We start from the raw sequence: 21,260 nt of genomic DNA, 5'->3' as shown, positions 1-21,260 counted from the left end.
AAATTTGACGAAGCAACAAAGCGTAAATGATGCGTGGAATCGAATTAGACGTAATGCAGAGCTGCAACAGAGGTTCAAGCAAATTTTGAAATGTATTGGACGTAAGTGAAAAAGACTTCGGATGAAGATTAGATTATTGTGCTATTCACATAAATTGTTTCTTCGAAAATTTTAGCCGATTTCGGGTCCTCAATTTTTTTTTTAAGTCAAAAAACGGTTTTCATATGGTTTTTAGACCATTTTTAGCAAACCCAACAATATTGCCGCTAGAAATCATGACAAAAAAAAGATTGTCGGAAAAAATTCGCCATGTAAAAGGGTACAATTTTCGATGAAAACTGAAACTTGTTGCTACAGTTAGTCTAAAAAAAACTTTTACTTGGTCAAAAGTTTGGAGGAATTTTTTTGTAAAACAGCCTACCGAAATCGTACGCATTTTCAGTGGACTTTTTAGGTCTTTTTTCTTTTAGAAAAAAACCCTATTGTGGACACTACATCTGTCCGTCCGTCTGTCTGTCTGTCTGTCTGTCCAGTGTCCATGTGTCTGTGTCACAAATCAAAAATGAGACGATAACAGCAATGATTCAAAATTGCAATGCTACTATGAGCAAATCAACACCAGGCAAATAATAATTATTTGTTATCTGATAACCGATCGCTCATAGTTGGCATTGTAATTTGAAAATTTGGTAGTTGGTAGTTGACTACCACGATGATAGTTGACTACCACGGTGATAGTTAACAACCGAATTAATTACCAACGAGATGTTTACTATTCGAGAGCTTCGCACCGACTGATGCAATTATTCTGCCTGCTTGTCTTTTTATAACTCGAGAATTTGGTAGTTGGCTACCACGATGATAAATTGCAATGCTACTATGAGCAAATCAACACCAGGCAAATAATAATTATTTGTTATCTGATAACCGATCGCTCATAGTTGGCATTGCAATTTGAAAATTTGGTAGTTGGTAGTTGACTACCACGATGATAGTTGACGATGATAGTTGACAACCGAATTAATTACCAGCGAGATGTTTACTATTCGAGAGCTTCGCACAGACTGATGCAATTATTCTGCCTGCTTCTCTATTTATAACTTGAGAATTTGGTAGTTGGTATCTCGAGAAGTGAGAAAATTGAGAGAAAGAAAAAAGACCTCACTAGGCTTATAGCCGGTCTATTCTTGTTTATATGTGCCTAGAAAGGTATTCGACCCTAGAAGCCAAAACCACTTTCAAAAAAATTCTTCGAAGTTTGTGTGGCTGGTGAAAGGTGATCAAAAACCGAAAACTTGCACTTTTCTTACAAAAATTTCTCCAGTTACACGAGCCGTACAGGGTCGTGTGGGGTGTGATTAGAAAGGTAAATCACACGTACTATTGAGCTGAATAGGGACTTATTGTGTTTAAAATTCATCGACACTGAAATATGGGCAGTTAAAGTTTTCAACTGAAGACTTACACTGTTCTTACTGAAATTTCTCGATGTACGCAGCTTCCATTTGAGCCTAAAATCACCTATATAGCATCGATGATAGCGCTTCTCAGAAATTCATCAAAGGTACCTCTGCATCGAAAACTTCAACCGGATATAGATGGCGCTGGTGGTCACTTTTTCAAAGTGTCCTAATCGTTTTGGAATGTCCAAATGAATATTTAACCATGGTAAAAAAATGCACGCTTTTATGCCAAAATAAAACATCTAGTAATGCACACGTCACGGCCCTTCACTAACGTAGGGCCATGATAAAAACATCTAGTAATGTTAACATTGCGATAGTAAACCGCTTTAAACTGGCCGTAATGGGTGCCGGTGTGTTGCCGAAAAGTTGTCTGAATTGCACGAAACAATTTTATTGATGAAATGCTGAGAGCTAAATTCGCATGTCTGTCTCACATAATTTATAAACGAAAAGCCGTCAGATGCGGTTTCGTTGCCGCTGCGTTTGTAATTATATTAAAATTATATTTAGCTAACGATTCGATCTATATGTGCTGCACACAGTCGACCTGTCTACCACATTATATATAGGTACACACAGTTATTAGTCTAAATTCAGTGGTGGTGTCTGCTAGCAAATTAACCAAAGACAAACTGAAATGTATGTGACGAAAATTACGGAACAGCATGGTATGGCAGACTCTATTGAGGTTTGATACAATTTTACTCCAACATTTTCAGTTTTAATTGATAATTTGTGAAAGGTTGATGATCTTGAAACTTTTTAATAATTTATTGAAAAATTTACTTTTCATTTTAAGAAAAGTATCACGACTTCTTCAGTTGATCAGTCAGAGAGCTTGGAAGTCTGACTATTGCAAAACGTTTAAAGCTAAAATTATTGTAAAAACGTAAGCTATATAAAGATCAACAGCTACAGTATAAACACTGGTGCTCGTTTGGCTGTTTCGACTAATTTACAAAATGCTAAACTCGATTGCATTTGTGGTGAATAGCTAAACAATCGCCTTCTATGCAACTGAACAACACAATGTTCAAAATTGTCATACTTTAACCGCTTCTATAAATTGAGATTGGCTCGTTCGGTTAGTGTTTTTTATGTAGGTGGAAGCACGAGGTTTCGGGGGGTTTTGAATTTAATTTTCGCTATGTTAGTTAGTTAGTTAGTTAGAGTGGGTGAAGCGAAACTTCAGTACCTAAGCCTCTAATGGGCCTGTTGTGCATACCCACAGGGTTACCTAAATCCTAGCTGTGCGATTTAGATAATCCAAAATATTGCTGGGCGGAAGGCTCCAGATTATGTTGTATGGGAGAATGTAGGCTCCAAAGCTTTTAGCTCTAGCTGAGATGTAAGCGGGACACTTACATAAAAAGTGTTCGGCTGATTCTATGTCTCCGCAGTTGTTGCACAAGCTACTTGGGGATAGGCCCATAGTGTGCAAGTGCTTATTTAGGAAGCAGTGGCCAGTGAGAATGGATCTTAATCTCCCTATGTTTTTTCTGCTAAGTGAGAGGAGATATTTAGCATTCTTGGCGCTGATCTTAATGCAGTTTTTTGATTGTCTGGCGTGGTTCGTTGAGTCCCAGTGTTGTTTGAACTGTTTGCTTTTCCATTTAGAGATTAGATTTGTATAGAATGACGGTGGTCCTTTTAGGAATGGTTCTGGTCCGCATATTAGTTTTGATGCACCCGCTTTCGCTAGAGTGTCGGCGATTTCGTTGCCTTGAATATTACTGTGGCCTGGGACCCAAACCAGTTTGACCGAATTGTGTTCGGCGAGTTCCTGAAGCTTGTCCCTACACTTAAGGACGGTAGACGAGCAAATCTTGTATGCGCTTATAGCTTTCAATGCGCTTTGGCTGTCAGAACAGATCATTACCGACTTTCCTCTGATGTTTTCGGTTATCATTTCCCGGCTGCATTGTGAGATGCCATATGTTTCCGCTTGATAGACTGTGGCGTAGAAGCCTAGCGAGTAGGATTTTTCAAATTGGGTTTGATGACAGAATGTTCCCGCACCTGCACGGTTGTTGCTCACATTGCAATGTCAAATATGTCTAAGGTCGTTTAATTTGTGCTAGGTGAAGTCCTAGCTTTTTCACTAAGCAATCAGAGTAACCTTCGTAAATAAAAAATCTTGAATTTGTCAACAATGTGTGGCAATATGTAAAAAACAAAAATCAAAACCCCCCAAAACCGTTGGCGATCCACTTGTCAACGGACAATACATAAACAAATTCCATCCCCTATTGCATACAACGTTGTATAAAACTCGGTGCAAAGCAAAGGGGATCATGCAATAATAACATCCTCATTTTTCAGTGCTGTCAGTAAATAGATTGTGGATTTAAGCACTAACTCACAGGACTCTCAATGATTGACGCTAGCAGCAGGTCGGTCACTTCTGTCACTTCACACGAACAATATTTTCATGAACAATGTGATCGAAAATTTAAGTTTCCTAACAAATGATTGGTTTTTTTAAATTTTGGATCTCAAAAGACCGACTCGTAGGCTGCGCCATCGTTGATATTTGCGGTATTGACGATAACCATTTCCACAATCTATTGCAATCCATGCACTGCTCTACCACATATGTAGGCAGTCGCCGTTTGCGAACCGTCCAACGCTTCTTGAAAACAACTACTGTATGGTTCCGTCTACTATTCCGGTATTGCATAATATTACGATATCTAAGAACTTGTCGATGAAATCAGTAAATAAGGCATTTTTTTCTTTATTATCGGAGATAACACAGCAATGTTGTAAACATTGTTTAGTGCATAGTTGCAAACTAATGGAAACAGACACACAAAGTTTGAAGTTTTGATGAACCGAAATTCTAGTTATCAAAATCTGAAAGTATCACAAGAAGCAAGGTATCACAATGGCATTATTAGCATGCTGTCTAGTTATTCCAATACCAGTAAGAGATTTTCTATTTAACAATTGATTGTAAGACCTTACTGTAGCAACTTCAGAAATGCATTTGTGGGGCATTAGCTGATAGCCTCGTCGTCAATTAAATTTTTTCTCCTCCTTAGATTTCGAATATTGCTTTGATAGCAGTATGTGCCGACATACTAGTTGAAGCATTAAATATTCAAGATGTTACAACGGTGCATGATGACGAATGGGTCGATAAACTGATAGCTTGGTGCATTGTTGGAATATGCGTAGGTTCCATGCATACCATTTTTACTCTTACCTTCTGCCGTTCTTTAAAAAATGCTCCAGAGGAAGTAAGTCACCTGCAGCTTGCAACTTGTCTTTTATCTATTACATTTTTGTTTTGTTTCCTGTAGAGCTCTGAGTTACGAAATGGTACAATTATTGTATGCCTAGTAGAAATAGTTGCAGTTTCACTTGTTTCAACGGGCCTCGTTGTATTAGGAACTGGCTGGCCAGAATCTTATCAACGGACAGATTCAGCGAAGTACACAGCAATTTTTTTCATTGTTGTCCATAGTCTCACAGCATTTGTGATGGCTCTCTCTGCGTGTGTCGCCGATGTAGCACCAACCGCGACATATCAGCGAAACCAAACGAATGTGTCAACTGTGCAAAGTGTGCAAATTGAAGTAGTTGCAGTACAGATGTCGAAGAGGGTTTTTCAAAGGTTTTAACGTCAAATGCATAGCCGATTTCGAGTCGGAAAATGCAGAATTTAATTGCGTTATAGGGCGAAATTACCGATCAACCGAAATGAATCAATTCAAATGATAAGGAATAAACGCAGTAAGAACTTTTTGAAAATTGTTTCACAAAACGATTAGATTAAGTTGGCATTCGAATTCCACTTAATGATTCAGTTTTGACTCAGTCACGTTTCTATAGTGAATATTATGTCGATTGTCTCTTAAGTTGTAAATTCCACGTTATTAATGAATTCTACAGAGGGATTCTTTTGAAAAACGACCTGCCGAAATCGGACGCATTTTAAAGTGGACTTTTTGATATGTGCCGAAATAGGTATTGGTCCCTAGAGGCCAAAAATATTTTTTTGAAAATTCTTCGATTTTTGTATGGCTAGCGAGAGGTGATAAAAAACCGAAAACATGCACTTTTCATCTGAAAATTTGTCCGGCTACATGACAGCTACATGGGCGTGTGGGGTGTCATTGGAAACGACGAGTTACGAGCAGTTGAAAGTATGGGTAAAAGTTTGATTATTTAGGCGAACTTGTGACGGTTCCTGTGCATCCAAAAAGCAACAAAAACATCAAAAACCTTTTCCCCTAATTGGTACTGGTCTTCATAGTCTTCATTATGTAGTTTGTAGAACCTCCCAGAGGTTGAGGTTAGAATCGGTTTCGGCAGGTCGTTTTTCAAAAGAATACCTCACACATTCCACACTCTGTTTCCAAAAACGATTGTTAAAAATAATGAAGTAAAAGATTTTGCATCAGATCGTAAACGAATGAAGTAACAGATTACAACGATGCTACATTTGCCATTTGTAAACGGTTACCTATTGTCGTTTATAGCCAATATCATTAATTACTCAAACCATTTTCCCCTTCACAATCTACCTAATCTACTTACACATTATCCAATTAAAATCCAAAATATGTATTTAAACTGTAAACATCTGTATACATTCACACATTCACCGATGACTAATCATCTGAAGATGGCAGATTATGATTAATTTATCGAAATGTATACACATCATAATCTCAGAACTAAACGTTATAACACAACAGATATTATAGGAACGAAGGCAACGAAAGTGAAAGACACTTTGAGAATTGTGTGGCGTGATAGATGATAAAGCTAATTTCGTATTGAATTCGGTTCTGTTCTGAGAGTAAATATTACATTTGTGCAAAATTCCGCAACGAATTGATTTTGTCATTAGATATTAATTTGCCATAAAGTTCGGTTGGATCGGAACAGCTCTTCAAATTTAATTAAATCTTTTGATAAATTACGGAATTAATCACCAACAATTCATTGAGTACCAGACCGTAATCAAGCATTTTATCAATCAACGAATTATTTATGCGGAAAAAGAGAGGTTTTTAAATCTGACAAATCGAGAGTTTATGTTGATGGACTGGTCGCATAATGCGTTTGTTGTAGCGTTAGCTTGGTAAAACAACGAAATATAATTAATATTGGAGCTTTAAAATCATGGCAATATAAACTGAATAGTTTGAAGAACAGTAAAGCCACCGAAAACTGAAAAAGAACATTACAGTTAATGTCTATCGAATATGCTTCAGCTTGTTAATCAGCTGGTCCGCTCATACAATAACTTATATCATAAACTGATTATCGACACCGTACTATAAAGCCGTATAGAGGGATTTTTTTGAAAGTGATACAGACATCAAAAACAGCATAATTCGTGTAATTTTCTAAAATTCATATTTTGCTTTCGTGGGTTGGAACACTATTCAGTTTGTACACAAAAAAAGTATCCTAAGCCTGTCACTTCTATGGCAAGTGGGAAATCATTGTAAAGCTAGGCTAAGCTTCTATCAGGGCATCCACTGATCTAAAGATAAACATTCGCCAGGTGAGAGATATCGCCTTTTGAAGTTCATCAAACTTTCAGGCATTTGACTGAAACATTATTTTTGTTATTTTCGAACAACGGTACAGGACATGTAATATATTGTGCTTGCTCGTATCGCCTTGACAATGTTGGAATCTGGCTGGTGGTGGGTATGCGTTGAAAGAATAAAGATTCTAGCTCGATTGAAATAAAACAATTTCGGTTGTTTGAAATAGAATGAACAAAATGTTCTTTTTAGTTTTTCAGTTGATTACTCGATTGACTACTTCGTTTTTCTCGTTTTCCAACACGCTTCTTCAATCGTGTAATCCAATTAGACCTCTGAATTTAGAATGCTTTGCCACAGGTAATGGTTTTGTGAACAGATCTGCTATCATGTCATCCGACGGAATCCATATACATTCAACAATCTTTCTGTCCACATAGTCTTTAACGAAATGCGCATCCGTGTCCAGTGTCCACATGCTTCATTCTCAATGAAAATTTTTCCTTCTTGATGTAGTCCAAACAACTTTGGTTGTCTTCGTACATAATTGTCGGTTGATTCACTTCTTCATGCATATTTCGTAGAAGATTCCGTATCCATGACACTTCCTTACAAGCATCTGATAACGCGACAAATTATGCTTCAGTTGAAAGAGTGACAATGGTTTGCTTTCGACATGACCAACTTGTAAGTCCACCATTCAAGAAAAAAGCTTGGCCGCTGTTCGATTTGCGTGTGTCTCTGTTTTCTGCAAAATCTGCATCCGCGTATCCAACCAAATTTTGATCTTCTCCCCCTCGAATGTTGCTTAACTTCAATTTCATATTCACTGTTCCCATCAAGTATCGAACAACATTCTTCAAATGATTCCTGTCTTCCTGTGCTGGACAAGATATCCGTTGACCCAAGATGCTGACACTTGCAGTAATATCCGGTCTCGTGTAGATTGATATATAAAGCAAATGGCCAATGAGTTTCCGACAATCTTCATTGTCCGGCAATAGTTCAACCTGTTGGAATGTGTGGACTGACTTCAGGATATTTCGGATAAGTCTTTTATCCGAACCTCCAATGAAACACGACTAAACCTTACGGCTGTTTATTGGAAAGAACTAAATTTTCTTTTTAGTTTTTCAGTTGATTACTCGATTGACTACTTCGTTTTTCTCGTTTTCCAACAGACAATACCTATCCAATGATACAAAAAACACCCTTTTTGGACTTTTGCTGGAAGTTCCCCAGCCAATAAAAGAATATTCAAATTAAACGAAGGAAATAGTTTAACCACCAGAGTGGCAGTGTCGTAAAGCCTATAGCAAAACATGGGGCCTTTCACCGAAAGTCATGTTCTGGATATACACCACGGTCATCAGACCAATTATAACTTATGCTTCATTTTTATGGAACCACAAATGCGAGCGGAAATACATACAGGAAAAACTAACTAAATTACAGAGGAAAGCCTGCTTAGCGATAACAAGCGCATGGAAATCAACTCCAACAGCGGCAATGGAGGCACTACTGAACCTCCCTCCATTGCATATGTATATTCAGACAGAATCATTGGCAGCTCTAGGAAGAATTGCGTCACAAAAAACCTTCAGGGATACGGACCATACGAGAATATGGTTTAAACATAGTGAATTAGACCCTTCATTCAACATGCCATCAGATAGAATAGTCAAAGTACACAGATTTGATAGGAAATTCAGTATTAATGTACCAACTAGGGAAGTATGGGCGAGCAATAGCCTCCCAGTGCCACTTGACCTAAATTTAATTACGGATGGCTCGTTAATCAACGAATCAGCGGGTGCCGGTCTTTATTGTGACAGGACCGACTCCGGCACTTCCCTGCCGCTCGGTAAGTGCTCCTCTATTTACATGGCGGAGATGAGAGCTATTATAGAAGCATACTACTTCTGTAAGGCACAGTGTAACACTAATGACGATGTATGTATATAGGATCAGGCAAGGCCGTAGCCTAATAAAACATCCGACTTTTCTCAACGTAAACGAATCAAATTTTATTTAAATCTTTCTTCATCTACGGTTCGCCTGAAACTGATTAACAATCATACTCTCTCATGTCAACAACTGTTCTAGTTAACAAAAGGATATCTGCAATCGAATAATTAATTGACCTGTGCCAACTACTCGGTTCCCACACAACCCCCTCTTAACAAAACATTTGACCTCAAATGTGTTCAACCACACAACCCTCTTTACAAATATAACGAATGGTAAATTCACAAATGTAACGAATGATAAATCCAAACACTTTTGCCATATTCATCGGCATTGCAACGTTTCATGTTCACATCAAAATCGTCCACATTCCTCGTATATTCGAAACTCAAAATTATCCAAGTCGTCGCATCGTATGATCCGAAAATTATACAACCAGCCTTGCCGCACGATTCCGATTTACCAACCAAATCGAAGTTCAACATATTAGCGACAATTGTACTGCAAGTCACTGTTCGATCTGTTTTTTGTTGTTGTCTCGCCGACCTGCTTATTGTTTCGAATTGTATACACCACGGTGCTGTCGATTCGATGTTTCTGGAACTTTTAAAGTTCGTATGCCAACTTTAAAATTACTTTTTCGTCGCGTTGCGTGTTCGTTTTCTTTCCAGCTTCTTTTCGTCCCATCTCATTCTTTACTTCTTAGCAGTTGTTTGTTATCTTCATTTCGATTTGTTCGGCGTAAATTCACTCAGCATTCACCCGGACTCTTTGCGATTTGTTCGGCGTAAATCCACTCAGCATTCACCCGGACTCTTTGCGATTTGTTCGGCGTAAACCCACTCAGCATTCACCCGGACTCTTTGCGATTTGTTCGGCGTAAATCCACTCAGCATTCACCCGGACTCTTTGCGATTTGTTCGGCGTAAATCCACTCAGCATTCACCCGGACTCTTTGCGATTTGTTCGGCGTAAATCCACTCAGCATTCACCCGGACTCTTTGCGATTTGTTCGGCGTAAATCCACTCAGCATTCACCCGGACTCTTCGCGATTAGTTTGGCGTAAATCCACTCAGCATTCACCCGGACTCTTTGCGATTTGTTCGGCATAAATCTACTCAGCATTCACCCGGACTCTTTGCGATTCTTTTCTCCACGTGCTTCTTTTCATTTACTTTCGGTTTTCTATTGTTCAAAATCGTCTTTACACAATTCACTTTGCAAACTTTAAATGGATTTTCTCAATTGTCTTTTAATTTTTCTCACAATTTACATCCCTCAAAGGTCCAAAAGCGGTTGAGCCTCCATATAGGATCAGGCAAGGCCGTAGCCTAATAAAACATCCGACTTTTCTCAACGTAAACGAATCAAATTTTATTTAAATCTTTCTTCATCTACGGTTCGCCTGAAACTGATTAACAATCATACTCTCTCATGTCAACAACTGTTCTAGTTAACAAAAGGATATCTGCAATCGAATAATTAATTGACCTGTGCCAACTACTCGGTTCCCACATGTATCTACACAGATAGTCAAGCAGCCTTAAAAGCCTTACGCTCGCCTGTTATAAAATCTGCTATCACTCTGGAATGCTGGAACTTACTAAATAAGTTAGCTGAGAGAAACACAGTAAAACTAATATGGGTGCCGGGACACTCTGGAATTAAAGGAAACGAGGAAGCGGACATTTTAGCGAAAAAGGGTGCACTAACAGAGTTCATAGGTCCCGAACCTGTCATGGGTACATAATTGTATTAGACAAAAAATTACATCACTCCGTAACATAAAATTTATTAAGTCATGGGCAGATAATCCGAACTGTAGACAAGCCAAAAATTGCATAAAGATAAGTAGAAAGAACTCAAAGTTCTTATTAAACATCAGCAGGACGAGACTAAAAAATTATACAGGAGTAATGACAGGACACTTTGGCTTTAACAATCATCTAACAACTATCGGCAGACGAGCGGATGCTAGCTGCGAACAATGCAGCGATCCTAATAACACAGCTGAGCACTACTTGTGCTACTGTCCTGCTTTCATAACCGCAAGGAGAAATTATTTGGGCGGATTCACTGTTAGGTATCATCTAATTAAATCTTTGCAACCAAACGACATCCTGAACTACATCAGTAGTACAGGAAGATTCGTCGAAACAACATAGTGCTGCAAAAAACAATAGTACGCACAATGGGCCCAATGGTGGCCTCCGTGCATGTCCTACCAGGACAGCTATTTTTAATTAAAAAAAAAACCACCAGAACCAATGACGAGAACAATTTCAATTGTCTTTCTTCCATTGGTATTCATCAGCCCTGCGATAACTACGAACTACTTTTGAGTAAAATGTTCTTCCATTTTTTTTCACCAATTTCTCATACATTTTCCCGTTTTTCCTCAAAAAGTTTCCAGATTTTTCCACTTCTTATCTTATTTAACCAAAATTTTTTTTTTTTTTGGATAAACTTGGAAATTTTGGAAAGTGAGGAAAATCGGGAAAATCTTCTACAGAAAAATTCCGTGTGTAATATACGTGCTTTGCCTTAATTTCTAATTGGAAGTTGTTACGATAAATTATTAACGGTTGCGTTACTGACAAATTCCTTTTCTAAATGTCCAGCTCAGATAAAGTTATATAAAAGTAAAATACCGAAATGAAAAGCTCGGCTTATGTTTCTCCAAGCATTTTTAAATCTCTAACCGAAAATAACTTTTGAAGCAAATTCCAATGGGAAAGTTTTATCTCTGATAAATATGTACTTTCAACGAGGCTTCCAAGTATTCACCGTATGGTCCACAGGATTTATTTCATGAATTTTTATTTCGCATATTTCTCGCCGCTAAACTCGAAATCGATTGAATGCAAGATCCGAAAAAGTCTGTACGACCGAGAAATAAAAATATAAAAAAACCTGTCACTGAGATACGATTTAAGTGTCAAAAGCGAACCGAAAGCATCGGTTTTTAAAATCATTTCATATACATCTCGTCGACATTATCCCATTCACATTAAGTATGTAACATTTTTTCTTCCGAACACCAAAATGTGAAATAAATCGAGAATCGATGAACATAAATTTCTTTGTATACCAATTCACCATATCTTTTGCTAGAAGTTATCAGAAGAGATAATAATAAATCAAATGAAGTTTGCGATGACGGTAAAGTACCGCCCAGCCATAGGACGGCTACGGAATGCCAGAATTTTTTTTTTTCAGACTTTGGTAGAAAATAAGGATTAATGTACTGAGTGAAGTGCAATTAATCTTCAAAAGAATGTGTTCTTGCTAGGTGTCTCAAAATTTGTGAAACTAGTGATTGATTCGGGAGGCAGAACGAAAAACAAAATCATCCAAACTCATCCAATTATATTGTGAACATTCGAGTGTGTGTTGTTTTCGTAAATATTTTGCTCAGAAAGCATCTCATGTGACTAAAAGCTCTGTAACTTAATAAACTTTGAGAGTCATCCGTAGCAGATTTGTACAATATCAACTGTTTAACGACAGCCCATACCATACCTTTAGATTGTTTATCTATGTAATAACGTGATCGATCGTTCCCAAAACGCTGTAGATGTTTGTAATTTTCCCTCTGTGCGAACGCTGAGTGCAGCTAAATCGGATATATCTCACCACCAATAACATCAAGTTTTTCATGAAATTGGCAATCTTGATTTTACCCAGCGAGGGGTATACAATACCGCCCATTCTACATTTTGCCTTATGATTTATTTGCTGCATTATATGTGGAGATACCATTTATTTGATGTGTTTTTTTTGCCTTTCAACAAATAGGTGAAAATTACTAAATGGAAAGTCGGGTATGTCACATTTGCATCTATGTTTATTAAATAGCAATACTCGTAGCATTAACACTTGTATGACAGACGCGAAAAATCCTTGAACATTTTCAAAACCTAGACAATATTTAAAAAAAAAAAAACAAAAAAAATTCAAGGAAATCCAAGAAAATTGCCAAAACGTAAACAGAAACGTTAAGAAACGGAAAATCATTGAAAATCCTTAAAGGATTTTTTGGGAAATTCTTTGTCAACGAAATTTACAAATATTAGGTGCTCGCATGTATACTTGAACGTACATGAAAATATGCCTCGAAATATGTCATCATTCTTCACAAATTTTCTATGTTGTTGCTACGACCAGTGCTATTATCGTCGTAACTGCGAAAACAACTGACGCTGCGTTAAATTATCCCATTCACGATATACTCTTATTAGGGAGCAGTAACAGATTGGCTCAGTAGTAGCGTACTTATGCACAGCATGAAAGTAAATATTATATATGTCCATCATAATATGGGTAGTTGGGGTATTTGGTATCCTCAAAGACAGACCCGTACACAGAAGAATGACGCATTCTCATTATGAATTCTAAAAGTTCAGGTCAGGTCAGGTTTTCATTTATGAAGAAACCTGACCTGACATGAACCTTACCTGAACCTTACCTGAATTTATGAAACCTGTCAGGTCAGGTTTCAGGTTGACCTGAATTTTTCAAACAAATTTTCAGGTCAACCTGTCAGGTTTCAGGTCAGGTCAGACCTGATACTTCTAATCAGGTTTCAGGTAAAATCAGGTCAGGTCAAAGTTGATTGAATCAGGTTCAGGTCGAAACAGGTTCAGGTATTTTCAGGTCAGGTTCAGGTAAACCTGACCTGTTCCGAGCCTTAGTTTTCATTCCGTCTTCGTTTCGGTATTCACTCCGTGTACATGACAGTTGACATTTCATACAATATAGCATTTTAAGAGAATTTAAAACAGAGTGTGCCCCCATCGAGCTCACTTAAATTAACTGGTCTCTTCCTAGTTAACTGGACTTTTACATTCAACTTTTGACATACCAATTGAATAATTTTTTTTATCTTCCATGTGTGACTATTTCATACATTACTCGTTTCTGTATATAAACTCTAAGACATACGTTATTCTGGTTGTCTAGGGATATAATTTTATTGTTACTCTTCTAGGGTAAATTTTATTTCCGTTTTTTTATTTTGAAGAAAAAAACCAGTGACCCGACTGAGATTCGAACTCGGGACCTCCGACTTATCAACAAACTACGCTAGCCATTTGACCACAGAGTCTTCGGGTATACCAGATATGCATACCCTCATGATTGTCTAATGCCGCATCATGCGACTCAATTTATAAAGTATATAAGCAACATGTACTGCAAAATGTGTCGCGTGTATGTGTGAACGAAAAATAATCAAATTTTGATGAAACGGATTCTCTTCATTCAAAATTTTTTCTTTTTTTGTTTTACCTCAAGATTTCTGTAAATTATTTAGCGTTCCGATTGAACTTATCTGCCGAGAAATATGCCATCGCAAATGTGGTGTAAAAATGTGTAAAAATAAGCGTAGGGTCTCAGTGCTCAGCAGAAATTCGTACGAATGAAAATCAACTTACGATAAAGAGATGAGCATAGTTTATCTGCAATTTATTTTGATAAAATGAATTAAAAAAAAAAACAAAAAAATGTTTGCTGCGGGAAGAGAACTCACGACCTCATGCATAAAAAGTTCACGCTCTAGCCGATTCGGCCACTGAGATTGATACTTTTACTTAGTTTTGTTGTCATGAAACCCCACATGTATGTAGAACATAAAAGCAATGAACATAGATGCTCGCATAGATGTGTTAGTAAGTATGTCGCAGGTAGTCCGATCAATTTAAAAAGTACATGCATGATGCACGGCAAAATGTCGCGTGTGTATGTTTAGAACGAAAAATAATCAAATTTTGACTAAACGGATTCTCGTTATTCAAAATTACGTTGTGTAGTGTTTTATCTCAGGATTTCTGTAACGTTATTAGTTTTACGATTGTACAAATATCTGCCTAGAAATGTGTCATTGCAAATCAATATGACAAAAAGGCTAAGGTCTCGGTTTACAGCAGATATTCCTTCGATTGAAAATCTACCTATACGATACCGGAGATCAGTTTATTTACAATTTTTTGATATAAGATTGAAAAAAAAAATGTTCGTTGTGAGAATAGAACTCACGATCATATGCATAAAATTGACGCGCTCTAGCCGATTCGGCCACCTAGACTTACGATTACTTCTCGATGTTGCCATGATTTTGCTTGATTGTCACACATGATGCTTGTGTACTGGATACACCAAATATTTCAGTGGTGTTTGTGTTTGTATGTCTTCGAGTTTATATACAGAAACGCTGAATGTATGAAATAGTCACACATGGAAGATAAAGCATTGTATTGGTAGGCGAGGAAAATTCTCGAATCACTTCTTATGTACATATTGTATACACACGCGTTCGCTTCGCTCACTTGTTATATACAATATGTACATACGAAGTAATTCTCGAATTTGTCTCGCCTACCAATAAAGTACTATTAAATCAATTTTTCCGCTCTTTTAACACTGTGATCTATGATAAAGTGGTTCATCGTTCAGTAGTTCAAATAATCGGATGCAACTCCTTTTTTTCGCATGCGACTCTTTGCAACTCTTTTGTGTGGTTTGCCCCTCGGTATTTACCCAAGTCGACTACCCCTCGAATTTTACATCTCATTTCCCTGCTGTATTGAGATTGGCTGGTACCATAATTTTAATAACATACGATATTGCAACAGCTCATCGGTGTCTTGTGTAATACGTTCTATACCTGCGAAAAAGACATCAATTGTTGTGGGTGGGTTGGTGGTATGGGTAAAGTATTGTGTACAGGAACAGTTTGTTCATACTGAACTCGAACATAAAAATCGATTTCCAGAATTTAATAAACCCAAAGTGGCTTGACGATGTTTATAAAATGTGAGTTTAGTGTGATCGTGTTGTTTGTTTCGTTGAATATTTTCTAGATTATAATGTCCCACATATGTACGTGTCGTCACAAGATACACTGCATAATCTCTGCACATAATAATCTATTCAAAATGCAAAAGAAAATTCTTGTCTGAAAGAATCAACAAACATAATTTAATGGGTCAGGTCAGGGATGGTCTGAATAATGGTGTTGCATGTTATTTTTGGATTTTCCTCGTTTCATTCACTGCACCCACCCATTCGCTAACGACGAATATATCGTGCACATAGACACATCGACACGCTTCCAAATGCATACACAAAAACGAAATTGAGCTATTCCATCAGAATGGCATAAAAGGACAATCACTATACGTCTGTCTGGCAAAACCATAAATTTTTATTATTTTTCCTTATCCAAACGTTTCAATCTTCGGCTTTTATTTGTTTTGTATCGTGTGCGGTAAAAACTATTCATTTCAACAAATCAAATTGTTTGATGGGCATTGTTTATGGTGCAGCCATCAAAATATTATTCGTGTCTAATCGTCAAAAACTGTGTGGCATTGTTTGGACTATCCCATCTGATTCTGGAGCTGTACATAGAATATTATTCAAGTAGAAATTGATGACAACTTTTAATTAGCCGAGTAAACCGTCCGTTTGTTTCAAATTGCTACAATTGCGGAGCTATTAACTATTCGCAGGGGAGCCGATTTGTATTTTTATGAATAGTGGTACCTACAAGAAAATTTTGATTCATTGTGCTGTAAAAGAACTAGGACTTAGTATTGATCGACCTTCAAGTAGTGGTGTCCAAGCCTCGCTTATGCTCAGATTGTTCGAACGCTTCAGGGACAGTAAATTGTGAGAAAATTCGCTAAATGTGAGATTGTCAATCCGAGCCGCTGTTGACATATCTAATGCGGAAAAGAACAAGATTTTTTTAGAAGCATCAAACAAGTTATGAACAATATTATGAAAAAATGAGTGCGTTTGAATTGGTTTTTAAATCATAATTTCCTCCGTGGTGACATTAGACCATACCTGGGAGTTTACATTCATGTTCAACTATAAATGATTAGCTCTGTAGAATGCAGTACTAAAACAAACAAGGGTTGAAATCAATAATGATGCAAAAGAATTTGAAAAAAGTTTGATAAAAAGAAGTAATAGATTTGATCATTTTACTCGAGCTATCAGTATTTCTGTGACACGTTAAGAAACAAATGATTAGTTGTGGTCGGTTCTGCAATCTGCATGCCCTACTAATAACAACGTTTCACAAACGTGTCATTTGTTATCAATAGCGTCAACAAAAATCAGTGTTGTGCACTGCAAAGTAAAACAAATGAAGTAGATGATGTACTGACGAAAATACTTTAAACAGACGAGGTAACACACTCGATTAGTAATAATGGTCAGATGGATAGGATAGATAGGACCATACAGTCGGGGCTTCTTTTTGAGAATTTTAATTCCGAAACATTTTTTAGAATTTTTCATGAATAATGTCTTAAAAGTAAGTCCTGAACCAAGTCTATGAGTCTCGAACTAGGTGTTCCCTCTGAATATAATGAAAATTGTTCAAACCAACTTGAAATATTAATGGTAATAGGTCCTGTTCCTCCGTCAGAGGAAACCGAGAAAATTTATGTTTGAACCACAATTCAACTTCCCGTTACGTCAATATAATGTTAATTGAAAACTGCATCATTTATTCAGACACAAATAAAAGCGAGTTTGCGTTTAGTATGAAATTTACATTTTACCCATCAACAAATTCCTCTAATTTCATGTTCAACTTCCGAGTTTTCTTCTCTCATATAAATACTATCCCATAATGGGATGAGAAACGCTATAAAAAAAACCAACATCAAATCCGAGCTCATCCGGCAAACCATGATAATTCATAGTGTAGTGTACAGAATAAAAAAATGAAACTTTGGTTCCGTATCACAATTATACGTTGTGTGTTATACTGGGTAACCCAAAAGTGGCACATTATTATCTGGAGTTTTTGAAAATAAAAGTTTGAACCAAATAAAGTTACACGGTACACTTGTTTTATGCTAGGTAAGTCCTTTTTATCCGACTTTATGAAATGAGGACTGTGTAACGTGGAGGTTGTTTTTTTTTTAAATTCAACAGCAAACATATAAAAGTTTCAGACAATATAAACATGAACTGATTTCAGCCACTGACTGTCGTCACCGTGTACATATTTGTACGGTATGATAGTAGGTAGAAGATTATGTTTAAAAAAGAAACCAACAATTTACAGTCGACAAACAAATTGTCAGTCAGAATCTCGTGTTGCCGAATCTCTTACTTCCTTTGATCTAAGTATTTTGAAAAGTTTTCTCCATTACTGAGAGAAGTTGAAATAGTGATTTGTTGACCGAAAGGAGATAAATAGGAAATTCTAACAAGAGCGAAGTGTTGCGGCCAGAACTGAGTGAAATTGTACACGGTAACTCAATTCGTTCCGGAAAGGTGAATATCGTGGATGGTTTCGGTTCTCACCTGTGCGCCAATTTTTCATTTCAATTAAATGTCCACAAATACACCACGCATCTCTCTAATCAGCTGTTTCCAAATCGTAACAAAACAAAAAGCATAATTTGTTAGACAGTTTTTGAAAATGAAAACAAAGTTTCAAAACAAGAGAGGAGTAAATAGACATTTTCTCCCCCGAATTGTCATCAGACAAAGCGTTAACAAAATGTTTTTTTAGAGTGGAGAAAATAAGGCTAATCACACCGCACACATGAAAAATTATTTCTTTTGTAGTAGATGAGGGCAATGTCAAAATAAGCGAATTTTCTTTTGTTAAATATTTGACGTTGCTTAAACACCACTCTCAGTTAACACGGTATAAGACGACGTTTGCTAGAGCTTATTATTTATTTATGTCGCCGCTGTCGATAACATAATGTAGTCTGTACTATACATCATGAGCGATATATACGATTTCAGAGGCCAAGGTCTTATAAGTATGAGAAGGTATAATTATCCGAATCGCAATCTCTATTCACGAAATTGACTTTTGTGCTTCCGCTCAAGGTAAGGCTGCGATATCAGAGATACATCAACTAAAAGCAATAAAACCCTTTGCAACATCCAATGACGATACGTGAGGGTATATTATGATAGAACTAAATATAATTTTTGGATGATTTTGGAACCGACACAAATAACAATCTGGCGTTACAATTTTCGGTTCGCTTACCGATATAGTTCCAAGTAATTTTCGGTGATTCCATTGTAAATTGCAAATTGGATATTAAGGAGATGAAAAGATTTAATCTTTTAGGGCGTTTAGTGGCAGTAAAGTTGTAGGTACACAATGATATCAGTTCAAATATTTTTATTTTGTTCCTTCACCCAAGACCTAGTTTTAATACTGAAGCTTTAATGAATTTTCTACCTGTCCCTGTCTACTTACTTTCAAGCAGTATAACTAATGAGAAACGACTCGCTTAAATCGTCTTAGATTTATGATAATTTTTTCATTTACATATTCACTTAACGGTAATTCGTCAACATTTATTTTATCCTGTTACAACATTTACCCTCTTTTTTTAGCGCTCGTTATGCGATGTTATGATATTTCCATTATTTGAATGAGTGTTTGGTTGATACGACAGAGAATAGTTATTTGTTTACTGAGGGAAGAAAATATGAAATTCCAAGAAGTACAAAGTTTTGCTGCCAAAGCCGAGCGAAGGTATTGCTCAAGTTCTAAGTCCCTATTTTCTTCCAGAGGCTACGTTTTTCATATGCGAAATGTGTCAATTCGTTATACAATTTTTCACAACTAAAAAAAAATGACAGTTTGGTAGAGAAAATTTATATTTTCTTACCTTCCAAAACAAGGGGAGAAGAAACATACATTTTCTACACCGAACTGTCATCAGACAAAACGTCAACAAAACGTCATTTTCTAGTGAGTGTAGAAAATAAGCTCAATCACACGGTACGTATGAACACAATTATCTCCGTTTACAATGCATGGATTTGAAAAGATTTCAATCGAATCTGAACTAATGTTTTGGAGTTAAATAGGAAGTAACTCCTTGGAGGATTTAAAGTTAATTCAAAAAAGAGAAAAGATTTAAATAAAGGCCCGGATTTTTATCTGTGAAAGAATACCTGTGTCGTTCTGGCAGCCGCAACCCTCACAGTTATAAATTTAAATCTTATCAATTTGTCAATGTGATAAGTCCTATATCCGGGCGAATTGATAATATTGAAGCGAATTAGAATACACGCAGTACATCCTTACCGTGTATATACCTAGATATATGCTGACTATATAACTGTGATAATTCAATTTTAATACAAATTTCGGGAATAAGAAAAATGATTCTGAAAGAACGACATCCATTTTCTTTTCTTTCGTGTGACATGTCATGCCATTGATCCACGCAAAATGTAACAGTCGTCGTCGGTAGTAGAGTCATGATGATTTGTAATTTTATTTTACTTTTTTTTCATTTTTTTCTTCTATAAATGTTTGCATTATTATTATTATTGCGGGCACATAACGTGTGTGGGTTGCGGTAGACGTTTACTTTGCACAATGGATAAGACTTTTCATTTATTTTTCTCAAGCGTTATACTCAACAGCGATGACGGTGACACGAGTTCGAATAATTTTTTTTTTATAATTTATCATTCAGCCACATGAAGCATTTTCCAAAATTTTTGAATATCATCTTTTCTGTACATTTGATGTGATGTTGATATTTACATAAGTTTTCAACCGAGACGGCAATAATAATGTCATCAGAAAAATTGCCGAATCTACTACTTCTTTTGATCGAAGTATTTTCAACATTTAGCAGTAGATGATTGTGGCGTGTGAGCCGAAGGCGACCAGTGCATGTAAATGATCGCGCATAGCATGTAAATCATCGAAAAACCTAACATGTAAGTTTCATTTACATTCTCATCGCAGATTCCTGGTGCAAGTCTAATATTTTGTCGGTATTGACAGCGACTGCATTTGAGCGATATTTCTCAGAAAAGTTGCTAGTCGTCGCTGTCGACAAGTCAGTCTTCCTGACAACTGTAAGAACTATTCTTTCATAGACAGACAGAGAACTGATAACAGTAGGCGTCTTTGCTCCGGTGAGGCGGCAGCAACACTATCTGTTATCATTTCTCTGTGGACGACGAAAATATCAATATGCTATTTACCAAATGGTTTTTTGTTCGTAAGTTTTGTGTCTTGAAATACCGACTTGCGTAAACTAGGTCAAAATTTTTGTTCTCGGAAAAAATTTGCAGAAGCAGAATTCAAAAGCATAATAGTTGTTAAGTACTTCATTTGTTTAAAGTATCGGCTGATGACACAAAATCTTTTAATGTGTAGGCATCCTGTACGTTGTATTTACATTGTCTGCGATGAGAATGTAAATGGAACTTACATGTTAGACTTTTCGATGATTTACATGCTATGCGCGATCACTTACATGCGCTGGTCGGAAATTTTTCGATGATTTT

General features: G+C 36.7%; 1 protein-coding gene across 1 annotated transcript in view; it reads left to right on the top strand.

Moving 5' to 3' along the window:
- LOC119078429 (D(3) dopamine receptor) overlaps positions 1-21,260 on the top strand; it is a 110,681-nt gene that overhangs the window by 26,941 nt on the left and 62,480 nt on the right. The gene's annotated exons all lie outside the window — the stretch shown is intronic.

The sequence above is a fragment of the Bradysia coprophila genome, unplaced genomic scaffold, assembly GCF_014529535.1.
Source record: "Bradysia coprophila strain Holo2 unplaced genomic scaffold, BU_Bcop_v1 contig_297, whole genome shotgun sequence".
In the NCBI taxonomy this organism is placed as follows: Eukaryota; Metazoa; Arthropoda; class Insecta; order Diptera; family Sciaridae; genus Bradysia; species Bradysia coprophila.
The sequence above is the reverse complement of the archived record's forward strand: the minus strand, read 5'-3'. Positions and strand labels throughout refer to the sequence as shown.